The sequence below is a fragment of the Globicephala melas genome, chromosome 7, assembly GCF_963455315.2.
Source record: "Globicephala melas chromosome 7, mGloMel1.2, whole genome shotgun sequence".
NCBI lineage: Eukaryota > Metazoa > Chordata > Mammalia > Artiodactyla > Delphinidae > Globicephala > Globicephala melas.
In genome coordinates, this window is record NC_083320.1 from 96,890,410 (window position 1) to 96,915,044 (window position 24,635).

Consider the following 24,635-nt stretch of genomic DNA (forward strand, 5'->3'; position numbering starts at 1 on the left):
GGGTTTCAGGAACCCTGGGGAGCTGACTGTCAATGCCATTCAGGGCAGGCTTTATTAAAGGCACTCATCACACCATAATCCTGGTCTCAGGCACCACCCTGGGAAAGCCAGTGGCTGTCCCCTTCCTTTCCTGAGTGCTATCGCTGATTTTAATGCCTCTCCATAGCTGGTGCAAATGGAACTCAGGGCCTTTTTATTTAGACAATCACCACGGGCCACAAAATGCTCTCAGTTTACAGACAGCTATGTCCCTTGAGGCTTCTCTGTCCTCAGGTTAGAAGGAACGCAACACGCATCTACTGGTTTACTGAATTTACATGAATCTTCGAAGCAGCATGGTTGGACCCGGCTTGCGATTCCAGATTTTAATGCTGTACGTTGATTTGTGTAAAATCAAAGTCAGGGCAGGACTATGGCTCCCCCATCCTCTCCCCTTTTTCCACCTCCTCTCGCCCAGCCCTTTTTATTTGGGGCCAGCAAAGTAGTTAAAAACGTCAAACTCACAGTATGCACTGTCAACAGCACAATGAGGAAGCTGAAACCAAATCCTCCAACTTCGAGGTGATACTTTACACTTATTCGGGGCCTTTCATCAAAAGCCTCCAGTGCCTTAGGGAGCATTAACCCTCGCTGTACCTCCCGGGGTTGGGCCTGGAGCCCAAGCTGGTGGAGAAAGCAAATGTATCAGGGGGATATCACCACATTTCCAGGGCAGGTCCCAGGCTAATCGTCATAGATGCTCAAATTTTTTATCCCTTCCCTCCACCTCCTCTTTCAACGGGCATCTGTCATATCAGCCCCCTGCCCCTCAAAGGTCCCTGGTGTCTCAAGAGTAAACAAGCCAGTAAATAGGCTGCATACGGCAAGCTGCCCTCCCTCCCCCCTTGGAAAAAAGAAAGCATTTCTAGGCTGGAAATATGATCTATCTATCATGAAATGCATCTAAGCCTCTATCATGGGAGTAATCTGAACTTCGTTGGACTTCACACTTTATGGTTTACTCTTGTTTTTGTTGGCTTTATGTATGGGGACTACAGTGACATTGGCAGCAAGGAAAACCTATAAATGTCTTTATCCGACTACGTGTTTGGGACCATCCGTGTGGCACCTGCTGTGTCTTTTCCAAGTTGCACTTGGTGTCCCAACGTTGTGTCAGGCGTGATCTATTGCAGATGAGGGTCACCAGGAATTTCCGAGGGACAATGGACCTGACCTTTATCAATGTCTGATCATAGATAAGAGAGTCATATATTTACTTATCTTGGTATAAACAGTGTTTCTTAAAATACAGGATATATGTATATGTACAGCTGATTCACTTTGTTATAAAGCAGAAACTAACACACCATTGTAAAGCAATTATACTCCAATAAAGATATTAAAAAAAAAAATACGGTCTGAGGCCCATCTGCATGAGAATGATGTGGGTCACTTTCTAAACATGCAGATTTTCAGGTACCCCAGGGACTCATACTCTCAGAACCATGCTGATTTGTTTAGGAAATGCTGAAGCGTTCCTGTGTGAAGTGTTCCTTCTAACACCTCTGCTTCCCATTTCTGATCATGTTAACTCTTACAGGGCAGGCTCGCTGGCCACAGGCTGTGTCTTAAGCCCTGGTAGAACCATTACCTCCTTGAACAAAGGAACAGGAGTTACTGAAGGTTCTCAGTGTAAAGGGGAAACAGGCCGTAAACATGATTAAATGCCTGCCCTCCAACATTTTCTCCTTCCTGCACCTGGATCTTGTGCACCTCCAAGGGCATGGAGCGCTTACTCCACAGTGATGCTCTGGGATTAAGCCCTGTGAGTCTGAGTCTCATGGTCTTTGAGGCCTACAACTTATCTCCTCTAAGGGCCAAGCAGAGAGGCTGGGTTACAGAGAGCAGCAGAAGTCACACTCATTCAAGATTGAAGTCTGAATGTCACTGCCATCTGTGTATAGGAATCAGAACTGAGTACTTTAATGATGGCTACACGTTTCTAAATTCCAGTTTGCCCTTATTCATATTGGTTTCCCAACTCTCTGTTCAATATTTATAATCCTCAGAGGGATCTAGGCCTCCCTTGGGATGCTGGAAGGTCAGGCAGAGTTGAAATGGTGGCTCGACCGCTTATTATTTGTGTGATCAGAATCACACCACTTAAATAACATCTCTCTCTGGGCCTCAGTTTCCTTGGTTGTAAAAGGGGAGTGGTAGTGATAGTATTAACTCATTGGGATATTTCAAAGGTAAATTAGATGATGTGTTTAAAGCAAATGGCACATATGAATGCTTGATAAATGGCAGTAGTTATACGTGTTTAATAGGATAAGAGGGAGAGATAGAGGGGAAATTAGACACTGGAGGTAGAAACTATCCGAGGACAGCCTTGGTAGGAGCCGTCAGCAGTAAAAACCTCCAAGGGACCTCTTGGCTGTGTTTCACATCTTGCAGATCCAATTACTATGTCTGACTTTAGAGATTTTCCAGTTTAAGACAGAAAACACTTAAACATGAAGAATACGTCTTAAGACTTTAAAAATAATGAACAGGTAAACAGACACACGTATGCCTGTTATACCTGCCCGGCCGTCCTCCCCTGAGGACGGCAGTCTCATGGGGAGAGGGAAAATTGCCTGAATGAAGGACTAGAAGGCACTGGAAGGGAAGCTGGGCCAAGCATCTCAGCAGGTGGAGGTGATTTTGGCAGCAGCATTAATGATCCCCTGGTACAGGTGGGGAAGAAAGCCCCACCCATCCCCCTTTCCAAATTGTAAGTCAAGTTAAATGCTTGTCTTTACCTCTCAGCTGGAAAAGTGTGACCCTATCACACCCAAGGGGCTCCAAATGTGCTTTTAAATAGAAGAATCCGGCCTCAGATTCCTATGATCTGTGGATGAATAGATCATAAAAACAAGCAAGAAATATGGCTGTGCTTTCATTTTTCTTTTTTTTGAAATTAATTTATTTTAATTTATTTATTATTTTTGGCTGTGTTGGGTCTTCGTTGCTGCACGCAGGCTTTCTCTAGTTGCGGCGAGCAGGGGCTACTCTTCGTTGTGGTGCGCAGACTTCTCATTGTGGTGGCTTCTTTTGTTGCAGAGCACTGGCGCTAGAGCACACGGGCTTCAGTAGATGCGGTGCGTGGGCTCAGTAGTTGTGGCGCACGGGCTTAGTTGCTCTGTGGCATGTGGGATCTTCCCGGACCTTGGCTTGAACCCGTGTCCCCTGCATTGGCAGGTGGATTCTTAACCACTGCGCCACCAGGGAAGTCCCTCATTTTTCATGAAATGATTACAGACATACCTTCTCACTACGAAGTAAGACAAGAGTCCAACATGTTTTCTCTAGAGTAATGGAAATAGTGCTTTGAGAAACCTATCTACCTTGGTGGAAATTTTCAGTCATTTTTTTCGTTGGACTTTTTTTCTTTCCCTAAAGAAAAATGTGGTATTGATATCTAGTATATGGCTTATGTTTGTGAGTTTCCACTATGGAGGCCTAGAGGCCCTATGTAGTGAGACAGAGCTGTGTTGGGTGCCATCACTTTAGCCCACTGATTTCAAAGCCCTGAGTGCCTCCGTAATAAAGCTCCGAAGACTCTGTGTGGACTAGACTTTCCTAACCTCACCCTGAAGAATTCCTTAATGTTCGACCAGCCATGACAAGATGCTGGGCAAACCTGTGTCCTTACCAGTTTCCTGACTCTCCCTCCAGAGCTTGCTGGCAACCAGTGAACTGAACCAAAGCGGTTCTTGCTTGTCTTACATTAAAACTCCATTTGTCAAACAGCAGTTGCACAAGGAAAGGTCAGCACTTTATGTTCTGAGCACTTAACTTTAATCATTTCTTACAGTGGACAGAGTCCAAGAGGTTTTCAAATTAGTCCTTAAATGTAAGGGAAAGAATGTCGGTCGTTCCATCAGGAATAAAAATCTGGTGCCTGGTTCTCCTTCCTTGTTACCCCAGTCCGTCTCCACGTACTACTGCATCCTAGTAGAAACGCCACAAATCTGCGTCCAATCAACAGACATTTACTGAGCATTTACTATATGTCAGACATCTGTCGAAGGAGTAGCTAGGTTTCTCCTTGTGATTTATTTTGAAAATTATACACTCTTGTACTTTTATTATTTTTTTAATAACAAAAGTGGAACACACTCATTGAAAACAATGTCAAACCACACAGAAAAACAAAAAGTGAAAGTTCCCTTATCTAACTCCCCAAGGATAAGCAGTGCTAACAGTGTGTATAATTCTTCATATCATTTGCTACACTTTGCTTTATTCATTCAACAAGCTCCTGCCTACTTCTTTCCATGTCAGTATATGCAGTTACCTCAATTTTTTCTAAGATTTTTATACTATACATGTACCATCATTTGTATACCTACCTTTTCTCATATTGATGTATATTTAAGTTGTCTCTACTTTATTGGTTTACAAATAATGCTGCAAAGAACATTCTTGAGCTTATATCCTTAGGCGCTTTCGTGAGCATATCTGCAGGGTCCCTCTGGAAAAGTGGAATTGCTGGGTCTAAGGGTTTGTACTTAAAAAAAATTAAGTTACCTCTAATTTGCTTTCCATAAATACTGTGTTGATTTAAACCCATTAGTGGCATACGAGATAGGCACTATCTTTAGCTGATTCCTACATCAAAGTGGAATATTTGAAGGCCTTGATACCCCACCAAATCAATAATCTATCACTGCTCTTAGAAAAAAATAATTTTTGGACGTGCCAAAGAGCATCCACTCATGTGGTGACCAGTGAGATGCGAGGTCATTGTTTTCCAAGGGCAGGGAGAGTGCTTATCTAAACATATACCCCATTCCATGGACTCTGCTAACTGTTCCTGCCTCAGCCCTCAAGGTCCTTCTCCCCCCATTTCTGCTTAAGATTCACTATGGCAGGAGGTTTGTGTATAAACAAATAACACAACACAATGGCTGCCCTCAGAGACCTTTCAAAGTGACTCGAGGAGACAGAAACACAGATGGCTAAAAAACAAGCTAAAAATACAAGTCAGTATATAAAAAGCAGCAAATAAATATAGTCAGCATCATTATAGCAGTTCAGAGGAAGGAAGGAAAGCAGTGGGCTAGGGTGTCCAGACTTCATGGCAGGGATGTGGTGTAGGATTTGTGGATTTCTCAGGTGGCGGGGAGGTGTGCATGGGGAGAAAACTGTAAAAACCATGAGTAAGAACCAGCTCAGAGAAGAAGGGAGATTCCTTGAGAGCGTGGAAAACAGCAGGGAAAGGGCACATTTTTATCTTGCTAGTTGGAAGTGAGCGTGGCTTACAGTACTTGAGATGATTAGAGATACTTGGCAAAGCTTATTTATTGATTGATTTTTTTGGCATGATGGGAGTGGTGTAGGAAGGTCATTAAGAATCTGAAGAAGCCTTTCAGAGCTCTTCTCAGAAAAGAACCCTCCGATTTACACACACACAATTTTGGCTACATTTCAGGGAGCCCCTATCCCAAGTTGAAAAACTTTTTAGTGTACCTAAAAAGCGTTGCAACTCAGGACAAGCCATCTAGAAAAAAAAAGTCAGCCAGGTATATATATATATATATATATATATCTCACATAAAAGTTGTTAGGCGATGTAAGACGTAACTAATAATTCATTTATTCATGAATCGTCAGACTCTGAAGCAGACTGGAAACAGGTGGGTAACAACTTGTTAGGAGCCCGCTGGCTCTTCCATGGCTTCAGTTTAGCCAGCGTCAATCGGTGGAGGCGATTCTCTGCCTTTTTCAGGAGAAACGATCTGTCCTGAGGGAAACCAGGCTCTTGAAAATTTGAATCAATGGGATTATTTACGCTTGCATCACTGGAATCCACTCGGAGATGCCCGGTTTTTGCTGCAGAAAAGATACTTTTCCTCCCCACCCCCTCCTTTCTTTTTGACAGTCAGTTAATAAAGACTCAACAATAAGCAGCTGCCGGTGATGTCATGTGGGACTTTGGCCACGGAGCTTATATTTACAAGCTCCGAGCAACCACGGAGCCGCAGCCCTGGGAGCAGCGGATCTCCGCAAACTTGCTCTGAATTCGCGGCAGGAACTTTTGCTGCCGCTTCGGCTGTTCAGAGAAACTGCGCGTGTTCTGTGAGCCCGGCCTTTTCATGCTTCACAAATAAACAGAGGATCAACCCGGGAGGAAATGTTTAGCTGGAGAGAGTTGTTGCAGATCCTGTGTTTGTCTCCAGGACTGTGAGATGTGTTGACTGCAGAGCTGACAAGTAAGACTGTTGGAATTTTAAAAACTCTTGTAACAGTTTTTCGTATTTATACAGCTTGCTTTGCTTTTAAAGTGAGATGGTGATGTGTACGTATTTCTCCGGGCTCTGTCACTGCCACAAGTATGCATTTGTTTCAAGTAGTAATTACAGTGCGCTGAGGTTGAAGGGGTAGGTGCAGAGGACTCAGCACATAGATAACAGGGTACTGGATTCCTGATCTTAATTTGCCTCTGCAGGGAGGTTGGCAATTTTCTTTTCTTTATTTTTTTAAATAAAAAGCCACCAACCATACAGAAACTATTAGGTTGACCTAGGAATTTTAATAGAAAACTGTAAAGACTAATTTTTAATCAACCAGTGTGCTGGAAGGGAAAACCCACTCTTGATTTTCATCTCTCATCGTTCCTGTGGTTTATAGATTTCTAATATGTGCGTGTCGTTCAATGTCTCCTTCCCTTCTTGCCTACACCCTCCTCCCAAACGCACGCACACTCATAAGCTCATTCATTCTCAAGGAGTTCGAAAGTATAGACAAATGTTTTGGAATGGAAACCGTTTCTATCTGGATTTCTTCCCTTTAAGTACCTGGAGAAACGTTTGCTGTTCTGACTTGTTTTCTGGGAACCTGAACGCAGGTACTGCTGAAAAAGTTCAACTTTGACACTCAGCTCGGTGGGGACGTGAGATCCACAACCTCGCTTTCACTTTCCTCCCAACTCTTTCAAACTCTCCAAATATTCTTCGGGGAGTGGGAAGGGTGGGATCTGTGTGCGGCCAGCCTGAACCCGGGCCCCCTCTCATCACGGTTGCCCTGGGCCACCTGGAAGTTCTGCGTCAGAGCCACGTGGATTTGTCTTTCTGCTGCATGCTTCTCGCTGCTGGGTTTGCACCTGAGTGCCTGCAGTGAATTCAGCCCCTTGTAATTAGTAGCGCAACCTGGCTGATGCCTGCCATCCAGTCCTGACAGCCCTGCTGCACGGATTGACAAGCGGCTGTTAGTCTGTTACGTCCTGCACGTGAGCCCCGTGACTCCGTACAGGAGACCCAGCTGTTCCTCCATTCAGCGGCTCTGTCAGCAGCCCACAAGAGCAGGGACAGCCTTCCCTGCCTTTCCCTTTTCTCTGGTCTCAGAGAATTATAAGAAGCCACTGCCTGAAAACTCCTAAAATATTCGACTGTTTTCCATGGAGTTCTAAGGTGGGCAGCCTCCTTCTGCGTGTTTGTCAACTCCAGATTTTTCCATCAGAGCACACTCTCTTGCATATGATTTTTAAAAAAATTTTATTGAAGTATAGTTGATTTATTAGCATAGTTGTATTAATTTCTGCTGTACAGCAAAGTGACTCAGTTATACATATATATATATTCCTTTCCATTATGGTTTATCACAGGATATTGAATACAGTTCCCTGTGCTATACAGTAGGAACTTGTTTATCCATCCTGTATATACTAGTTAGCACTGGATATGTTTTATGTATTAAAGCTCAATGCTTTAGGTGAATTTTTACTTAAAGAAAGGGACGTGCTACTAAAACAGTTTCCAAACCATTATTCAAAGCTTATCTTTTGCAGAAGAAAACCTGAGGCATGAGGAGGGGAAATGATTGGTCCAAAGTCACCCAGCAAGACCGTGGCAGAGCTCCAACTAGAAACTCAGCCTCCCGTGCTTGTCCCGGCATGCATTTCACATTTCAGTTCTTCCAGGTTGTAGAAGAAATAGGACCCACGTGTGGTTCCTAGCCTTCTTGCAGGAGCTGGGCTGTGTGAAGGTGTAGATGAAGGTGGTCTGGTAAAGAGAGAACATTCCTGTTTTGTCTTTGGCTCTGGGTATGTTTCTTAACAACTCTGTTCCTCATTATTTTGGCTAGAGAACCAAAGAGCAGTCTGTGATTATTTGACAGTTGATGACCTAAAGGCAAGCCGGGCACTTCAGGCAGTGGAAGAGTACGGAAGGTACTTTGCATCAGGTGCAGGTTGAGAGACCGAAGGTGGTTCCCAGTTCTGACATTTTCTGTTTCTGCTTTACTTCCAAGTCTCAGACTTCTTTTATTGACCACACGTTACTTGTCTTCCCCTTCTTTGGGGCTCCTCTTGCCTGTGGAAACGTTACTTTCTCATGGATTCTTACCCCTCACCCTCATTATCTCACTGCAGCCTGGACCTCCAGTGCTAACATTCAACTAGATTCCACTAACACCCTGCATTCCTCTTTCTCCCTGGAGCCTTCCTTGCCCCTGACACCCCTGCCTATGGGATGCCTCTGTGGATTCTTCAAGTTGAAGTGATGATTTTCTTCTTTGGAGCCTCATGGTATCCTGTGCTGATTTTTGCTGTGGGATCTGAAGCTCTATGCTACCTAGTTAAGAACCTCTTTCCATCAAAAGCCAGGGCTATATTTCAATACTTCCTATATCCACGGCACCTAGTACAGAGTATAGTAGTATGGTAGTTCAACGTGTAATAGCAAATAAGTAAAGGAGTGAATTGCTTAAGTATCCCCTTTCCTGCATCAAACACCCATGCCTCTGCACGTGGCTGGCAAAAACATCATGTAAATGTGCTGAGTGGCTTGAAATTCTTCTTCACTCTGGTTGAAAGCTCTCAGCGCCAGACTCCCCGGTATGCAAACAAGGGCTATTCCTGATGTGACGCCGCCAACCTCCCATGCCTCATTTCTCGCCACTCCCTCGCATGTACTATGTGTCTGCCCTGGAGGTTCCTAGCATGACAGTCCATCTATATCTTCCATCAAGGCTTGAGGGGCAGCATGGTGGAGCGATTGAGGACTTGGGTTCTGGAACCAGACTGCCCAGGCTCAAGTCCTGCTTTCATCCCTGGCCGGCTTTATGATCTTGGTTAATTCACTTGACTTTTCTGTTTCAGCTTTTCATCTTTAAAATGTGGCTAGTAAGAGTGCCTACCTTGTGGGAGTATGGGGAGAATTAAATACATTAATATAGCTAAAACCCTTAGCTAAACACTTAGCTATACATCAATATAGCTAAAACAGGCAGAGATTTAAGTACTGATGAGTATTAGCTGTTATCATCGCTATCGCCTTACCAGTGCCCATGTTCTACCCCAGACCTAATGAATGGGCATTTCCGAGGTGTGATTCAGACACAGGAATAGTTAAAAAGTTCCTCAGATGATTCGGGTGGGAATTCCTGTCTTAGCTACTAGGAGCTGCTTTCTGTTACCTAAACATGCTGGGTTTGTATGTTCTTTAGCACCTCAATATCTTTACACTCTTGCCTGTGGCACCTCCCTATCCATCCAATTTATCCCCCAGACCCTTTTGCCAAATTTGTAATCTCATGCCTAGCTAGGCACCTGGCACAGAGTGAATTCCCAACAAACAAATGATGGAAAAAAAAAATGTATGAATGTGTGCTTGATGGGTACTCTAAGAGAAGGTTTAAATTTTCTTCCCCATAATCACTACTGAGTGATGCCTGTATACCAGAAACATTTCTAAACCCTTCACAGGTGCTGTCTCATGATCATTATACTCATTTTCCAGGCAAGGATACTGAGGTTCAGAAAGGTGAGGTAATGTGCAAAGGTCACATGGACAGTAAAAGAGGCAGAGGCAGGATTTGAACCCTGAGCCCATACTCTTAACCTTTCATTGTACGGCTCTCTGGACACGTGGAAGGCAGTCTTTCTCATGAGCTTTTCTTATGGTGGAACTTTGATTTTTCTTGTCTTCCCCTGGACTGATGGTACTGGAGAGCAGCAAATCAGATAAACACTTCAAGGTACCAGCCGACTGAAGTGGTGGTTCACATTTTCTAGTCTTGCAGAAGGGTCAAAGCCCATGCCCAGCCCTTTGGTATTTTTGTTTTTCTCTGAGTCTCGGACAAGAATCCCCTTGCAGGTTGGGCCGAGTTTATGGCTCAACATCAAAATTATTTGCACTCTCGGTGTATGCGTGGGTAGGCTGAGTTCAGTCTGGTCAAGAGTATAATTCAGGGGATTTAGATTAAAAAAAAAAATTGGAAGTAATGGTGGCCATTTGGTTGGTTTCTGGAAAAGTTTACCAAGGGAAGTGGTAGTATTTTGTGATAGTGGGTTTAAACAGCCAGAATGGTTGACGTTGAACACTGGCAAGTCATAGAACCAGTTAAACACAAGATACCTTATAGCCTTATTTTTCTCGACTTCTCTAATTCTACAAAGTTTAATGCCTTTGGAATTTTAGATTCCCAATTGTGCTTTCTTTATAGATGAAATAATAAATCTCTTGGATACATAGAACATTACCCACAACATTTACTGTGCCCACACTACATACTTGTCTAATGAAGTGTGTCGTGTCCTTTTGGAAGCCTCAATTACACAAGGTACTTCCCAGTAGTTACATAAATTAATGTGGTATTTTCAGGGCAAGAAACCAGATCTCTCCTCTTAGAAATAAACTTTCTGAATTAGTGATTCCTTTGAGTAGAATTTGGATGCACTATAAGAACCCGATGGGCTGAGTTCAAGAAGAAAGTCCCAAACCCAAACCCACTGGAGCATAAGCTTGGATAATGATATGGCATATACATATTATGATGTTGAAAGACGAGCTGTTAGTTCTGAAACGTGGGAACAAGTGTGACTGTCAAGATGTGTGTCTGACAAACTGTTCCATGAAGGGACCTTGCTTCATTTGACAAATTGAATTTGGAAACATAGAACACTGATCCAGGCCAATCCAAAAGATACGTCCTAAGTGGGTCCCATTGCCAGTGCGGATCTGTTTTTAGAAACAAACAAATCAAAGTAATACATGCTCATAATTTAGAAAACCAAATAGCACTAAAATGTCTCTATAAATAAAAACTATATATCATATATTTACATATGTCACTTGACATATTAATTGGTAGTTCTAAAATGCTTACACATATATAAACAGTGCATGTATATATGAAGATATACATATCTGACAGTCTTTTAGCTGCTTTTTCTGTACTATTTTTAAATAATGTTTTTTATATCTAGTTATAATGTCAAAGTATTTACCTTGTATTATTATAGATTACAATATATATTTCTTACACCTCCTACACTCTTCTTGTTCTCCAATGGAATTATATCACAATTTTGATTAAATGTCTATTCAGTGCTTATTTTTATCATGATTGTAAATAACATTCACTGTTGAGTCAAATAATTTATTCTTGTATTTCCTTTCTCTTAAAAATATTTTTCCTGGGCTTCCCTGGTGGCGCAGTGGTTGAGAGTCCGCCTGCCGATGCAGGGGACCACGGGTTTGTGCCCTGGTCTGGGAAGATCCCACGTGACACCGAGCGGCTGGGCCCGTGAGCCATGGCCGCTGAGCCTGCGCGTCCGGAGCCTGTGCTCCGCAACGGGAGAGGCCACAACAGTGAGAGGCCCGTGTACCGCCAAAAAAAAAAAAAATATATATATATATATATATTTTTTTTTTTCCCCCTAAAGTTATTAATTGCCTCATTTCGAACACTGACTTGGTTTTCTAGGAATCTATAGTTAAATTTTCCAACAGCCATTTGACAAATGTGTCAAAGATAACTTACTTTTCAAACATTCTTCTTATATGGATAAATTCTTAAGTCACAGTATACTGTTTTTTGTGTTTTTGTTTGGTCGGTTGTCATGTAGGAGAAGTTAATTATTAATTGTGAGATATCAGAAGCAATTTAAAAGCCCTGTCTTCAACATTTCTTTTATTCTAATTATAGTCAATTACTCATCTGTAGGTAAATGGACAGAAACGATCTGTTTTTATTGTAGTTTGTAAATAACATTCATAGTTTAGTGTTATGGTTCCATGAATACTCCATAGATTTTAGTGTAAGAAATAGTCTTTGTTTCTGAGTACCTTTAACATCTAGAATAGCTTCATTAGAGGAGAGCAAATGATGCTTCATGTAATGTTATTTTATGAATAGGTAAATGAATGGCCCACTTGAAATGACACTTGAAGAGAATTTCTTCCCTTTCTCATTTTCTTCTCATTTTTTCAGCCCAGATTTGCATGATCAGGAATGTGAGATACTTTATTATTGGGAGTAGTTAAAAGAGTTTACTAGAAAATAATTTGAAAGAGATTGTGTTTTTGGAGATTGCCAGTAGAGGGCCTTATTAAACTGAATAAAATTTCACATACAGACCAATGGCAATAGGTACCTTGTGAAAGAAGCCATTGTTTTTAGGATACCTGATTAATAGCAGTAAAACTACCAAAGTAATCTTTTTAAAGTGCATTGTATTTTTTTAAATCTGGAGAAATTAGAAGTCTTAACTTTTTATTTTCATTGTTAGAGAAAATTGGAGAATTCAGCCCATCCAGCAAACCAGGACTTCGGATGCCAAGTCATAAAATCTGTACATGACCTTTCTTTTGGAGTTGGAGCCCTGGACTCTGAGCCTTTTGGGGAAATTAATATTGGCTGTTGAATATGGAGGAAAAACATGATAGTTCCCCTATCCTAGGGACAGTTTATACTTGTTTCCTACATTTGAGTGAGCCCCACTCTCAACGAAATGGGTTTTCTATTCCCTGCACCTGGACCAGAATCTCACTCTGTGGTATACCCTCGATTCAGACACAGGAAACGAGAATCTAGAGGAATCGTGAGAGCTGGAGAGCATTATTAAGTGCTCCGTCATGCTATGTTGCCGTGAAGGAAAGAGTTGTGGGGACTTGAGCTGACTTTTCTAGAGTCATTTGGTGGGTTAGCACAGAGCTCTTCTCTTCCTACTCACTGACCTGTTTTCAGCTTCTCCTACTCACCAAAATCTCTCCTTAGGAAGGCTCCCCCTCCCCCTGCAACCTCACTGGGACAATTCCTGCTCAGCCCGAATGTTCCTTCCTCAGGAGAGCTTTCCTTACTTGTTATAGACTCGGATAGCTTCAGGTACTTGCTTTGCATAGCACGTATCACTAGTGTAATTAAATATATGGTCAATTATTGGATTCAGAACGTCTCCCTGTCTAGGCTTTAGTTGCATAGGGGCAGTATCTGTGTCTATCTTGTTTAATATTGTAGCCTGAGCACCTAGAACAGTGGCTGGTCAATGGTAGGTGAACAACAAATATTTGGTGAATGGACAGATATAAGCAAATGTTCAGACTTTAGTGCTTTCTCCTCTCCATTCTTACACTTCTGAAAACATTCCTTTTTACAACTCAACTGATGACATTCAAATCTCATGGCATTCGACATTCCTGTGGACACAGGGAACAAAGGCAAGACATTTCGTTTTACCAAACTTTTAATGATTGAGGGGGTGCCTGTTTAGTTCCAGTCGTGTAGGTATCAATACTCATGGCATTTGTCAGTGGGGGCTCTATAGGTGTGAGGGTGTGAGAGTAAATGAAGAAGAGGATGGACAGGATTTATTTTCTTCCCTCGTTGATGAGGGCAAGGGAATGGGAAGAGGAAGATGTCTTGCATTGAGTAATGTGCCCCTTTATGTTTCCCAGCTTGAGCTGGTAATTTTCTGGATACCCTTTCCCTGAGAGACTGCATTATACACCAGAAAGACCAGGATTTTTTTTTTTTTTTGCGGTATGTGGGCCTCTCACTGCTGTGGCCTCTCCCATTGGGGAGCACAGGCTCCGGACGCTCAGGCTCAGTGGCCACGGCTCACAGGCCCAGCCGCTCCGCGGCGTGTGGGATCTTCGCGGACCGGGGCACGAACCCGTGTCCCCTGCATCGGCAGACGGACTCTCAACCACTGCGCCACCAGGGAAGCCAAGACCAGGATTTTTGGAGTCAGTTAATACAGATAGAGTAACAGAAAGCAAATAGCCACAGCTCGTGCACATGTGGCATTTACCCCTTAGATAGATCTGGGTTCCAGCCTCTGTTCCGATCTCCATCAACTTTGGGAGAGTTATTTAATTTCCTTGAGCTTGGTTTCCTCATCCATAAAATGTAGTAATATCAACAATGATTTCACCTGATATATATTAAGTGCTTGCAATGTGTCTGGCCCTGTCATGCTTTCCATTTATATTGTCTCATTTAATCCTCAAAATAGCCCTCTGAGATAAATATTCCTATCAATTCTATTTCATAGATGACAAAACCAAGGTACCGAGAGGTTAATTTGTTCCAAATTGCATAGTAAGACTTTGACCCAGATAGTTAGATTATATTACCTCCTTATCATTGTGAGGATTAAATGAGATAAAGTACGAAGAGTGCCTGCACAAAATTAGACTTGCAGTACGTGGTGACTGTTACTGTCACTATTGGCTCCGCATCGTTGAAGACATTATGGGTCCTTGTACGCAGGTGATTGCTGAAGGGAAATGAGAGGGCTAATATCAGCCCCATGTGTCTGGTCATAGGGACTTGTGGTTTAATCCCAATGTCAAATGTCAAGAACCCCACTTACTCGGCATTTTGGCATGTACAAGTATTTGTAGCCCAAGACAGCTAGCAAGGAGGCTGCCCACCCCTACCCCTCCTGGACCGTGAATACATTTATTATGTTCTCCCCTTAGGGACATATTTTTCATTGCTCAATACCTTGTGTCTGTTTATGTGATCCCCCCGGCTTTATCATCTCTGCATTTTGTTTGGCAAAACTGCCAAATCCCGTGGTCTTTTGCATGCATAGAACTACTTATTTGAAGTACAATGGAACCAGGTTATGAAGTTGGGTGGGTATAAAGTGTGTTCAGCTCCTTTTGGTGGGGTCTTGATTTGATGCCTTTTTCCTGCACCCCTGGACCACCTTCCCTAGCTCCTCCCACCCCCTTCCTCTTCTCCATCTCTCTCTCTCTTTACCCCACCTTATTTCTGTCCTTGTCTCTCTCAGTCGTCTCTCTTCTCATCTGTCCCTCTCTTTGCTCATCCTCTTTTTTTGGTTCTTTTCCTCCTTTATCTTAATTTACCTCTACTCTGCTTCCTACTCCTCAGAAAGCCTAGTGGAGAAGTGGTGGTGGTCAGTGCTTCTCACTGACGATGGACCAGGCACTGGAGAAGGGAATCATTTCAGTTCTCTACCTCTCCATAAACTTCAGATACCCTAGGGCCCCATTCTAATGCTGATCCCGTTAAACAAAGGACACATCCAGATTTCAAGCCAAAGTAAGGGAGAGACCAAAAGAGCAAGCAGAATGGTGGAGTGGAGTGAAATCCGGATGGAGAGCTGAACAGCCCTGCTTGTAAAATTCTTCCACGAGCCAGCTGTATGACATGGGATCAAGTGGTCCCATCTGCAGAGTGAAAGGTGGGGATCAGATAGTCACAAGGCTGTTGCTGGCCCCGTGATCCTGTTTTTCCTTAGCACACACTGACTTCGGTCTGACTCACAACACAGACTTAGTGCTGTCATGCACAGCACTAAGGAGAAAAGCCCCTCCCCCAGGACAGTGGGTGCAGGTCTGGGCTGTGAGCACGAGGACCCTTGCAGCGTCTGAGATCTCCAGAAGTCCTGTTTTCCCAAAGTGCTGAAGTGACCCGTCCCTGCACAGTGCCGTGTGTCTTCACAACAGATGTTGAAGGATCACCCTTGAAAGGGTGTTTCTCCAAAGCATTTAATTATAACCTCCACAGAAGATTAACAGATGTTGTAATTGTCTTTACTCTTTGATTAAATAGTTTCTGCATGAGTAGCTTTCTTAGATTTTCCTTCTCTGTTTTGTATGGTCTTTACAAACTGACATGTGTCTGCAGTTTTCTACAGATAGCTCCTCAATGGGCTTGGTAAGAATCTTTGCAGATTCATAATTTCATTCTCTCTCTTTTATCTGTCTATCTATCACCTATCATCTCTCTCTCTCTTTCCCCTCTCTCTGTTATCCATCTCTCTCTCTCTCTCTCTCTCTCTCTCATCCATCTCCCTATCTATCTATCTACCTACCTACTTATCTACCTATCACACCTGGGCTGGGACAAGCTGTGCTTCTATAGACTGAACCGTTGGTTATACAGGCAGACGGGTGATGGGAATATGAACGTGGTTAGGAGACTGGCCTCTCTCTTTACCATTTGTCCAGGGAAGTGACTGATGCCCATAAATATTCCCTTGGAAAAAATTGTGCAAAGTGGGAAAAGAAAATTCTGCAAACCTCGTGCGGCAACCAAGCATGCCAGGTGCCAAGCGTGCAAATGAGTTTGCAAGCAGAGAGAAAAACCAACATTCATGATGTGAATGTCTGCAGATTTCCTTGGCAGTATTTGCTCTGGGAAGATAAAAGTTATCAGCCAGAAGCCTTATCTACATCAAAGGCATTATTTTCATTCCATTATTGAGAACCCAGGATTCTTTCTTTGCATCAGAGATGTGGCCTGTGTTCTAGGGCTCATTTATCTCACCTTCTACTTAGCCCATCAGGAGGGAGGATGCCACTAACTTTACATGAATAAGAATGCTTCTTTCTCAGTGTCCAAAGTAGTATGTTTTTTCCCTGAGAGGAAAAAACTATAATGAAGGGGTTCAGACATGAAGTCAGTTTACGGTTGATGAAGACAAGAGGAATGGAAGTAAATACTGAATCAGTATTTTAGAGGGGTCTGCCTAATGATTGTCTCCACCTCACCATATGGAAACATCTGAAAAGGGCTCATAAATCAGGGCAAAGGTCAATTCTTAGATCAACTTGAGGGAAGAGAAAGATCATTGGCTTCACTGGATGAAGTAGTATTAAGCCTTTCATTGGGGGCAAAAAGGAAGAAAATACTTATATTGTTTAATCAAATAGATTCCATGTAAATTTGATCTGTTTTATCTGTACTTGCTAAGGAAGAGGAGGGAAAAGTGTATTTTCTGAGCACACGATGGATTCTGAATATATGTGCTACTAGAAAATCAAAAGGGAAATACACTTGTGTTTATGGGGTTCACAACATATTGGAGAAAAGGAGTTAATCTCACAGGGGACATTCAAAGAATACTATAAACCAATCAATATGATTGAATTCCAAATGAATGATCAGAGCTTTGCCAGACTAAACGGTTTTATAAATTGACTGGGATCTTGACCCTTCTACAACCCATATCTATAAGAAATGGCTAAAGAAATTTGATTTATTCAGGTGATTTGGAGGAGAAAGAGGAGTTTAAAACTTTTTTTGAGGTATAATATACATGCAGATAAGTGCACATAAGTATACAGCTTGACACATTTTTACAAAGTGAATACACCTGTACTACCAGCTTTCAGACCAAGGAATTTCACCAGCGCCCTCCTTAAGTTCCCTTTTAATCACACCTCTCAGGGAATCATCATGAGAACTTGCAGTAGCATAGATTAATTTTGCCTGTTTTTTGTACTTTATATAAACGGAATCACCAGTATGTATAATTTTCTTTCATTCAAATTGTATTTGTGTGATTCATCCATATTGCTATGGTTACTGGTAGAGTTTTCATGCTCATTGCTGTATAGTATTCCATTGTGTGGCTGTATCATAATATAGTCTCTCTACTGTTGGTGGTGTATTTGGATAGCTTTCAGTTTGGGACCATGACAAATAGTGCTGCTATGAATATTCTAGTGCACACATATCCCTTGGTGAGCAAACACACACACATCTGAGTGTGTATGTGTGTGAGATTGCTGCATCACAGGGAATCTACTAGATACTGCTGAATACTTTTCCAAGGTGGTTGCCCAAATTTTTATTTCCACTAACAATATGTGAGGGTAAAGGTGGTGTTTGAATTTACTCAAGAGAATACTACTTCACTTCCACTGCTACTTAGGGTAGAAGTTAAAGAGAAACCGTTGTGGCCTAATGTTAGGCAGAACTTTTGACCATCTGGAAATTCACAGACTGAAACTGGGGCCATACGAAATAGTTCCTTGCCTCCTGAGGTGCTCAGACAGTGATGGGATGGTCTTTATTGAGAAGGAAGGTGAGCTGAAGGATTCCAAGGCCTCTTCCATCTATGGGCTTTGTAGATCTAAATTAATAAGCTCTATGGAAACAAAGATGCAAGAAGTTAAAAGCAGCCATTGCCATGGACCAGGTGGTCAGATGGTAGGAGACCAGATGTGAGTAAACAGGAGTGATTACACAGTTAATGCTGACTGTGAATGAGGGCAGAGGCCATTCAAGGAAGGGAGACAGATACATGGACCTGAGCACGAAGTGGTAGAATTGAGGGGGTCATAAAAAGAGATCATATATTAGTAGATAGAAGGAAGAAGAGTAGTTTTCATGCAGCTAGACGTGTATTTTAGAGTGTGAATGGAACACAGGTTGACGCAGTTCACTCTGCTGATTGCACAGAACCAATCATGAGAAATATAAAGCAAAGCAGAGGCATTTGATCAGCTCAGTCTGAGATCAAAGGATACCTGAAAGATGCCCTGGAGGAAAGCTGTCCCACAGGGTCTGTGGCGAGGTCACAGACCCCAGGGCACAAGACAAAGCCACATTTCTGCAAGACTCATTGGAGACTATGTAGGGCTCAAACTTCTGCTCCAGTCTCTTCCACACATTGGATCCCTCTGATTTCTAACTTCTGATTGTTTGTACTTCAATATCCTCACTTCCCCTGGAAAACTCATGGTGCCTTTCTATGGTTAATCTCTGTTATGGGTTCCCCAATCACCAACCCGTGTTAGCTGGTATTGAGCAAACACCTCATTGAACCCTGTTCCCATCACTACCAATTCCCCACGGAATGGGGGCAAGTTGTTGGGGAGGGGCAAATGCATCCCCTGCTTGACAGAGTTATTTTGGATCAGATTCCATCTAACTCTATCTTATTTCTTTCACCTTACTTTGATGCTTGTCATTTCATGATTCCTATGTACAGATATGAGAAATATCTTCTATAAGTTGGTACTAGGACCTGATCAGAGAGTACTAAGAAGTCTGATCATGTCTCCTTTTCACTTCAACTGCCAGGAAGCTCAGAACCAGAATTACGTGTTTAAATACAAGTGCTCTGTTGGCTCATATCCTGCATATTTGCAGTTTTCCATTCTCTCATCTTTGTACTTTGTGGTAGACAGAATCCTAAGATGGACCCCGAGAGATCAGCCCTTTCTTATACATGCACGTGGTGTATAATTCCCTCTCGCTGGAGTGTGGGCAGAGCCTGAGATTATGATTAGGTTACGTTGTATGGTAAAGGTGGGGAGACTTTTTCAAACGTAATTAAAGTCCCTAATCAGTTTACTTTGAGTTAATAAAAAAGGAGATTTTCTTGGATGGGCCTGACCTAATCAGACAAGTCCCTTAAAGTCTAGAGACCAGAGATTTGAAGCCTCAGAGATTCTCCTGCTGACCTTGAAAAAGCAAGTCACCATGAGTTGTAGAGATGCAAGGAAATGAATTCTGCTCACAGCCACACGAGCTCAGGAGACTCCAAGCCTCAGGTGAGACCTCAGGCGAGACCTCAAACCTGCTTACTTCGTGAGACCAGAACAGAGGCCCCAGATAAGCTGTTCTCAGATTCCTGAGCCATGGAAGCTGTGAGATAATAAATGTGTATTATTTTTAAGCCACTCAATTTGTTACACAGCAATAATTAATGTACATATTTTCACTCTAAGTGTTTTTATTTGTTGTGTATGTAGCCTCTTTAATTCCTTTGTGACGTGACTTAAATTGAATGGATTAAGGAATAAATTAAATAGTGTCCTAGGGCCCCCTCACACTTACTCCAGGGTGATAGGGATGGTGCCGTCCCCTCCATGGCGTCAGGCTCCCTCCTACCTCTGTGATTTGGCTCATGCCTTTACCTCTACTTGGAAGGTCTTAGAATCTCCACTTCTTTAAACTCCATTCAAACTTATAGGCTTAGCTTGAGTTCTACATCCTCTGTAATTCTTGCAATCTGATTTTTGGAGGATTTTTTTTTCTTTTTCTTTCCAATATTTATTTATTTGGCTGTGCTGGGTGTTAGCTGCAGCTCACGGGCTCCTTCGTTGTGGCTCGTGGGCTCCTTAGTAGTGCCTCTCCAGCTCCTTAGTTGCAGCAGGTGGGTTCCTTAATTGCAGCTTGCCGGCTCCTTAGTTGTGGCATGTGAACTCTTAGTTGCGGCATGCATGGGGGATCTAGTTCCCTGACCAGGGATCGAGCCCAGACCCTATGCATTGGGAGTGTGGGGTCTTAACCACTGGACCACCAGGGAAGTCCTGAGGAATTTTTTTTTTGTTTTCTGTTTCTAAATCCCTACAGCTGGGGTTCCCAGTCTGAGGGCTGATGGCATCATAATTACTTCAGGGAGGTTTTTAAAATGCAGATTCCCAGCATTCTCTCCCTCTTTGCTTTCCCTAGGGATTCTGGTTCATTACTGAATTTTCGAAAATCTTCCCAGGTGTTATCATTGGGCAGTGAGGTTTGGCAATGGTTGCCCTGTCAACGTCGGCTCTGTATATAGTATCTTGTGTGACTTACTGCCTGTGCTTGAGGCTCTCAAAACTTTAAGCCACGTATATAGATCCCCTCTAGCTTGGACAGTATGTTATATATTTCTTTAATCTTAACCTTGGTTTTATTATTTTTCTACTTGTATCTTCCCTTTGGCTTTCCTTCCTCAATTGTTTGTTTTATCATTTTCATTTTGTGTATATTTTTGTAAGTAATCACAAATCCTTGTGGGGGAATGAGATTGGGAATAAAGAAAGAAACAGAAAACCAGTGTCCTCTTCCCTAATACTTTAATGTATGTGAATCTCGTTTCCCTGGCAACAGGAAAACTTTCTAAACCACGGATTCTGGCCCACATCGTACCTGGCACAATTTGACCGTATAGGAACAGTGTTCAGAAAACTAAAGACTGATGGTTGGACCGATAAGAAAAGGTTCTTGCTTTGTACAAAGAACATTCCTTCCTCTCTTTTCTGCCCCGACCTTGTCTCCTTCCTCACCCCCTTCTCCTATCTTTTGAAGCGCTGAACAAAGAATTTCTCTTTTTCCTGGACTCAAGCATTCGAGGCTGGCATAATGCACAGATAAGGCTTCAGAATTAATAGGAGGACTCTTTGTCTCTTTCAGGGGGTTTCATCTGCCTGAAATGGCTTTACACTGAGGTGTATTATTTTTTGAGCTTCCTGGTTCTGTGAACAGGCACATTTTAGACACAGGGCTGGAAGTGTGAGTGGAAAGGGGGTGGGATTAATCATCGGACACTGCCCTTTCCCCTTCTAAAGCCCCATTGAATGTGCTACATTCAAGACAGCAACCATGCCCTTATGCCAAAGCACACATCTGTGATATCACTGGAAATGGTATCGTACAAGCTGTACTTGGTGAGTGAAACATAATTGCGTGGGGAGGCAGGTTTATCATACAGAGCTGAGGAGTGCTGGAGGGAAGTTCTACAGAGATAGTCATTGTGGAAAAACTGATAAATTGTACCCCTCTGAGCACTCCTTTGAAGCCTCTTCTACTGTTTTGAAAATGTATAATCTCTTGGCAGTGATGAGTCCCCTGTGTCTCTCTACTTGTCCTTTCTGCAAATCTCTTTTCACTTAGATTCTCCTCAGTGGGCAACTTTCTTTTTCTTTTTCTTTTCTTTTTTTTTTTTTTTTGCCATTGGCTTTCTCTTGAATGTATTTGCATCAGAACATCTGAACTGGCCAGGTGAGCGTGGTAAAATGTGCTGTGTGTGTGTGTACGCGTGTGCATATATGCATATGAGCACATGCATTTGAGTTTCGGGGTTTCTGTTTTTGCCATTTGCATTAGACAAAAACAGAATGTTATTTCATACGTTTCATCCATTCCATATTTCATTAGCTTAATTTCCAAATTAAGCTCATTGAACTTAGAAGAAACTATATCAAAAATTCAAGTAACTCCAGGGCGTTTTAACTAGTGGCATTCATCTTCTTTTCTACTAAAATCAAAAGTACTTTCTTCTTGATGGAGATGTTTCTGTGCAATTTTCTCCAATATTGTTGGGGTTATGCTTAAGCCATTATAAATCTTTTCAAAGATAAATGTTTGGACCATTGAATTCTGCCTCTCACTTCCTACCCCTATCACCCTATGTTCTTGTAAGGATACAGAATTCTCACATATGGCTCAAAATGTTTCAGTTTTGTTTCTTAGATGCTTACTTAGTGAGAGCTCATGGAAGCATTAGACAGTGCAGGTTCTCAGGGTGAGCAGGTCATGCGTAGAGGTGTTCAGTGTGGTAGTGACTGAAGCAGATTGGACTTGAAGCCTGCCCTTGTGGAGCAGAAGACCTGCAGGCAGCCGTGCAACCCATCGTACGCTGTTCCATGATGCTGATCAACTGAAACAGAAACACATATTTCTAGAGACTATATCTGCTTTACAGTTTCCGTCACCACCTTCACTCTCTGCCTTGCCTCCAGCTAATTAAATCTGTGCTGATCGCAGGCAGAGGGAAGTGGAGAGCTAAGTGTGTCGGTCAGTTTCCTTGATAAAGCAGCTCTGGGTGCAGTGTCCCACTCTGGGAACCACCTTGCGAATTCGGCAGCCCAGCTCGGCTATTTCTGTATCTCCTGGCACACCGACTTCAAACAAGAGCAAGCAAAGTTTTGCCAAGAATAGCTTAAGCAAAAAGTTTAATATTCTGTAACAGATAATGAAGAAAACTGAATGAAGAAAAACTGAGTTTAGCCTCAAATTCTCCACACCAGCTGCCTTCATATTTGGTCCCATGTCTCTCTATTCTTTTTGGGGGGGGGGGATGGGGAGGGGGAAGTGTCCTTCCCAAAACCTGATCAGGACTTTGCATAAGCCCTTGTTGCCCAGGGTTCCAAAGGAGTTCTGCCTTCCTTAATCAGACTTCCAGAGTTATCAAGAATTATGCTTATGGGGAGGTCATGGTTAGCAGAGCACTGAAGAATGAGGACACAGGAGTTCTGGGTTAATGACAAAGAATGACTTGAAAGTGAATTATTGTACAGGCAGGGGACACTTTAAGGGAGATGTGAATTTGATTTTGAGGCTGATAGTTACACTTCTGGGAAATGTAAGGCATCATTCTCCGCCCTTCTGAATCAAAAATTGTGAGCAGTCATTGGGACACAACAGGAAGGAGTTAGTGCTTTAGATTAATAGAAATTTGGGTGTATTCAAAAGTAGAGGGGACCTTTAGCTATTTATCCTAGAAAATATTTCATATATGTGCACAAAGCGGTGTGTGCAAGGGTGAACATTGTGGCACCACTTGTAATAGTGATCGTTATTCTCAGTCTAAATCTCCATCAGTAGAGGAAGGGTAAAACAACGCTCCATTCACACTATGGAGCCCATGTAGCCTTAAAAGAACAAAGGAGAGCTATTTGTACCCTCACATTGTATTACCTCTTAGACATAGTATTAAATGAAAACAAATTAAGTTGTCAAAAATATGTAGAGTAGGGTACCATTTCTGTTTCAAAAATCTTATCTATAAACATGTACATATAAGTATGTAAATGGACTGAAATGTTTTATAAAGAGAACAAATCATTGTTTTTTCCCCCTCATTGAGAGGATATAATTAAGAGTGCGTGAAGAAGAAACTTCTGCTGTTTTCCATATCGGTCTCTATATAATTTTAAATTTTTACTTTGAGAATGTATCATGTTTTACTTTTGAGGACGATCTACCTGTGTGTGTATGTATATATACCTGTATATTTGTTTACATACATTTTAATAAGAAGGGGATATTCTGAAAGAATATTTCATAGGATTATGAGAAAGGGAGTTATTTTTTCCCAAGTAAGTAATCTGAGGTAACCAAAGGTAATATAAAAGAGGAACAGAATCTCAGCTGTTCTCTGGTTGAGTTACAGTTTCCAGACATGGTAATGTTGAATTTGAGATACAAATCAAAGCTGTTAAGATACAGATCACCAGCTAGTTCTCAGTACACGTGAAGCAGCATAAGTTATTTGCAAAGAAATCCATTGCTTCAGGAGTTTAATTTCATTTCAAACAACTTGAGCTTGTCCCAGACATTCAGCCCTGGGACTGGGGATAACTAGATAAGTGAGCCGTGGCTCTGGTTCTAGAGGGTAAATAATCATGGGAAGGACAGACATGTAAACACCTGTCATTTATTCACGAGTCTCTACTCCAATAGAAGCCTGAGTGAAGAACTCGAGAGGAGAACAAGCTGTGAGCATGCAAAGAGAAAAACAAATATTGATTGCTTTCAGGGAGATAAGAAATCTGTCTTCATGAAGGAGCATATGAAGCAGATCCTGGGGTCTAGGATGGATACAGAGGAAATGAAGATGGGAGAGGGCTGATGGCCTGGAGAATGATGATGGTCAAAAGACTAGAGGGTTCAGTGCTGATGAAAGTTCATTTCTGGAAGTTAACAGTGATAATAATGGGTTGAAATAATAATATTAAGTATGAAACTTCCAGGGACCTACAAAAAAGGCAATTTTATCTGGCTAATAGCTGACATATCTTTTAATTGATGTATAGTTGATTTACAACGTTGTGTTAGTTTCAGGTGTACAACAA

General features: G+C 42.2%; 1 protein-coding gene across 7 annotated transcripts in view; it reads left to right on the top strand.

The window, feature by feature from the left end:
* NCKAP5 (NCK associated protein 5) overlaps positions 1-24,635 on the top strand; it is a 1,056,997-nt gene that overhangs the window by 87,709 nt on the left and 944,653 nt on the right. Inside the window, exon 1 of one of the 7 annotated variants that reach the window (XM_060302522.1) lies at positions 6,119-6,239. The exons of the other annotated variants lie outside the window; for them this stretch is intronic. The gene's annotated coding sequence lies outside the window, so the exon portion shown is untranslated. Of the gene's footprint in view, positions 1-6,118; positions 6,240-24,635 lie in introns of those variants that run through there. 7 annotated transcript variants of the gene reach the window in all.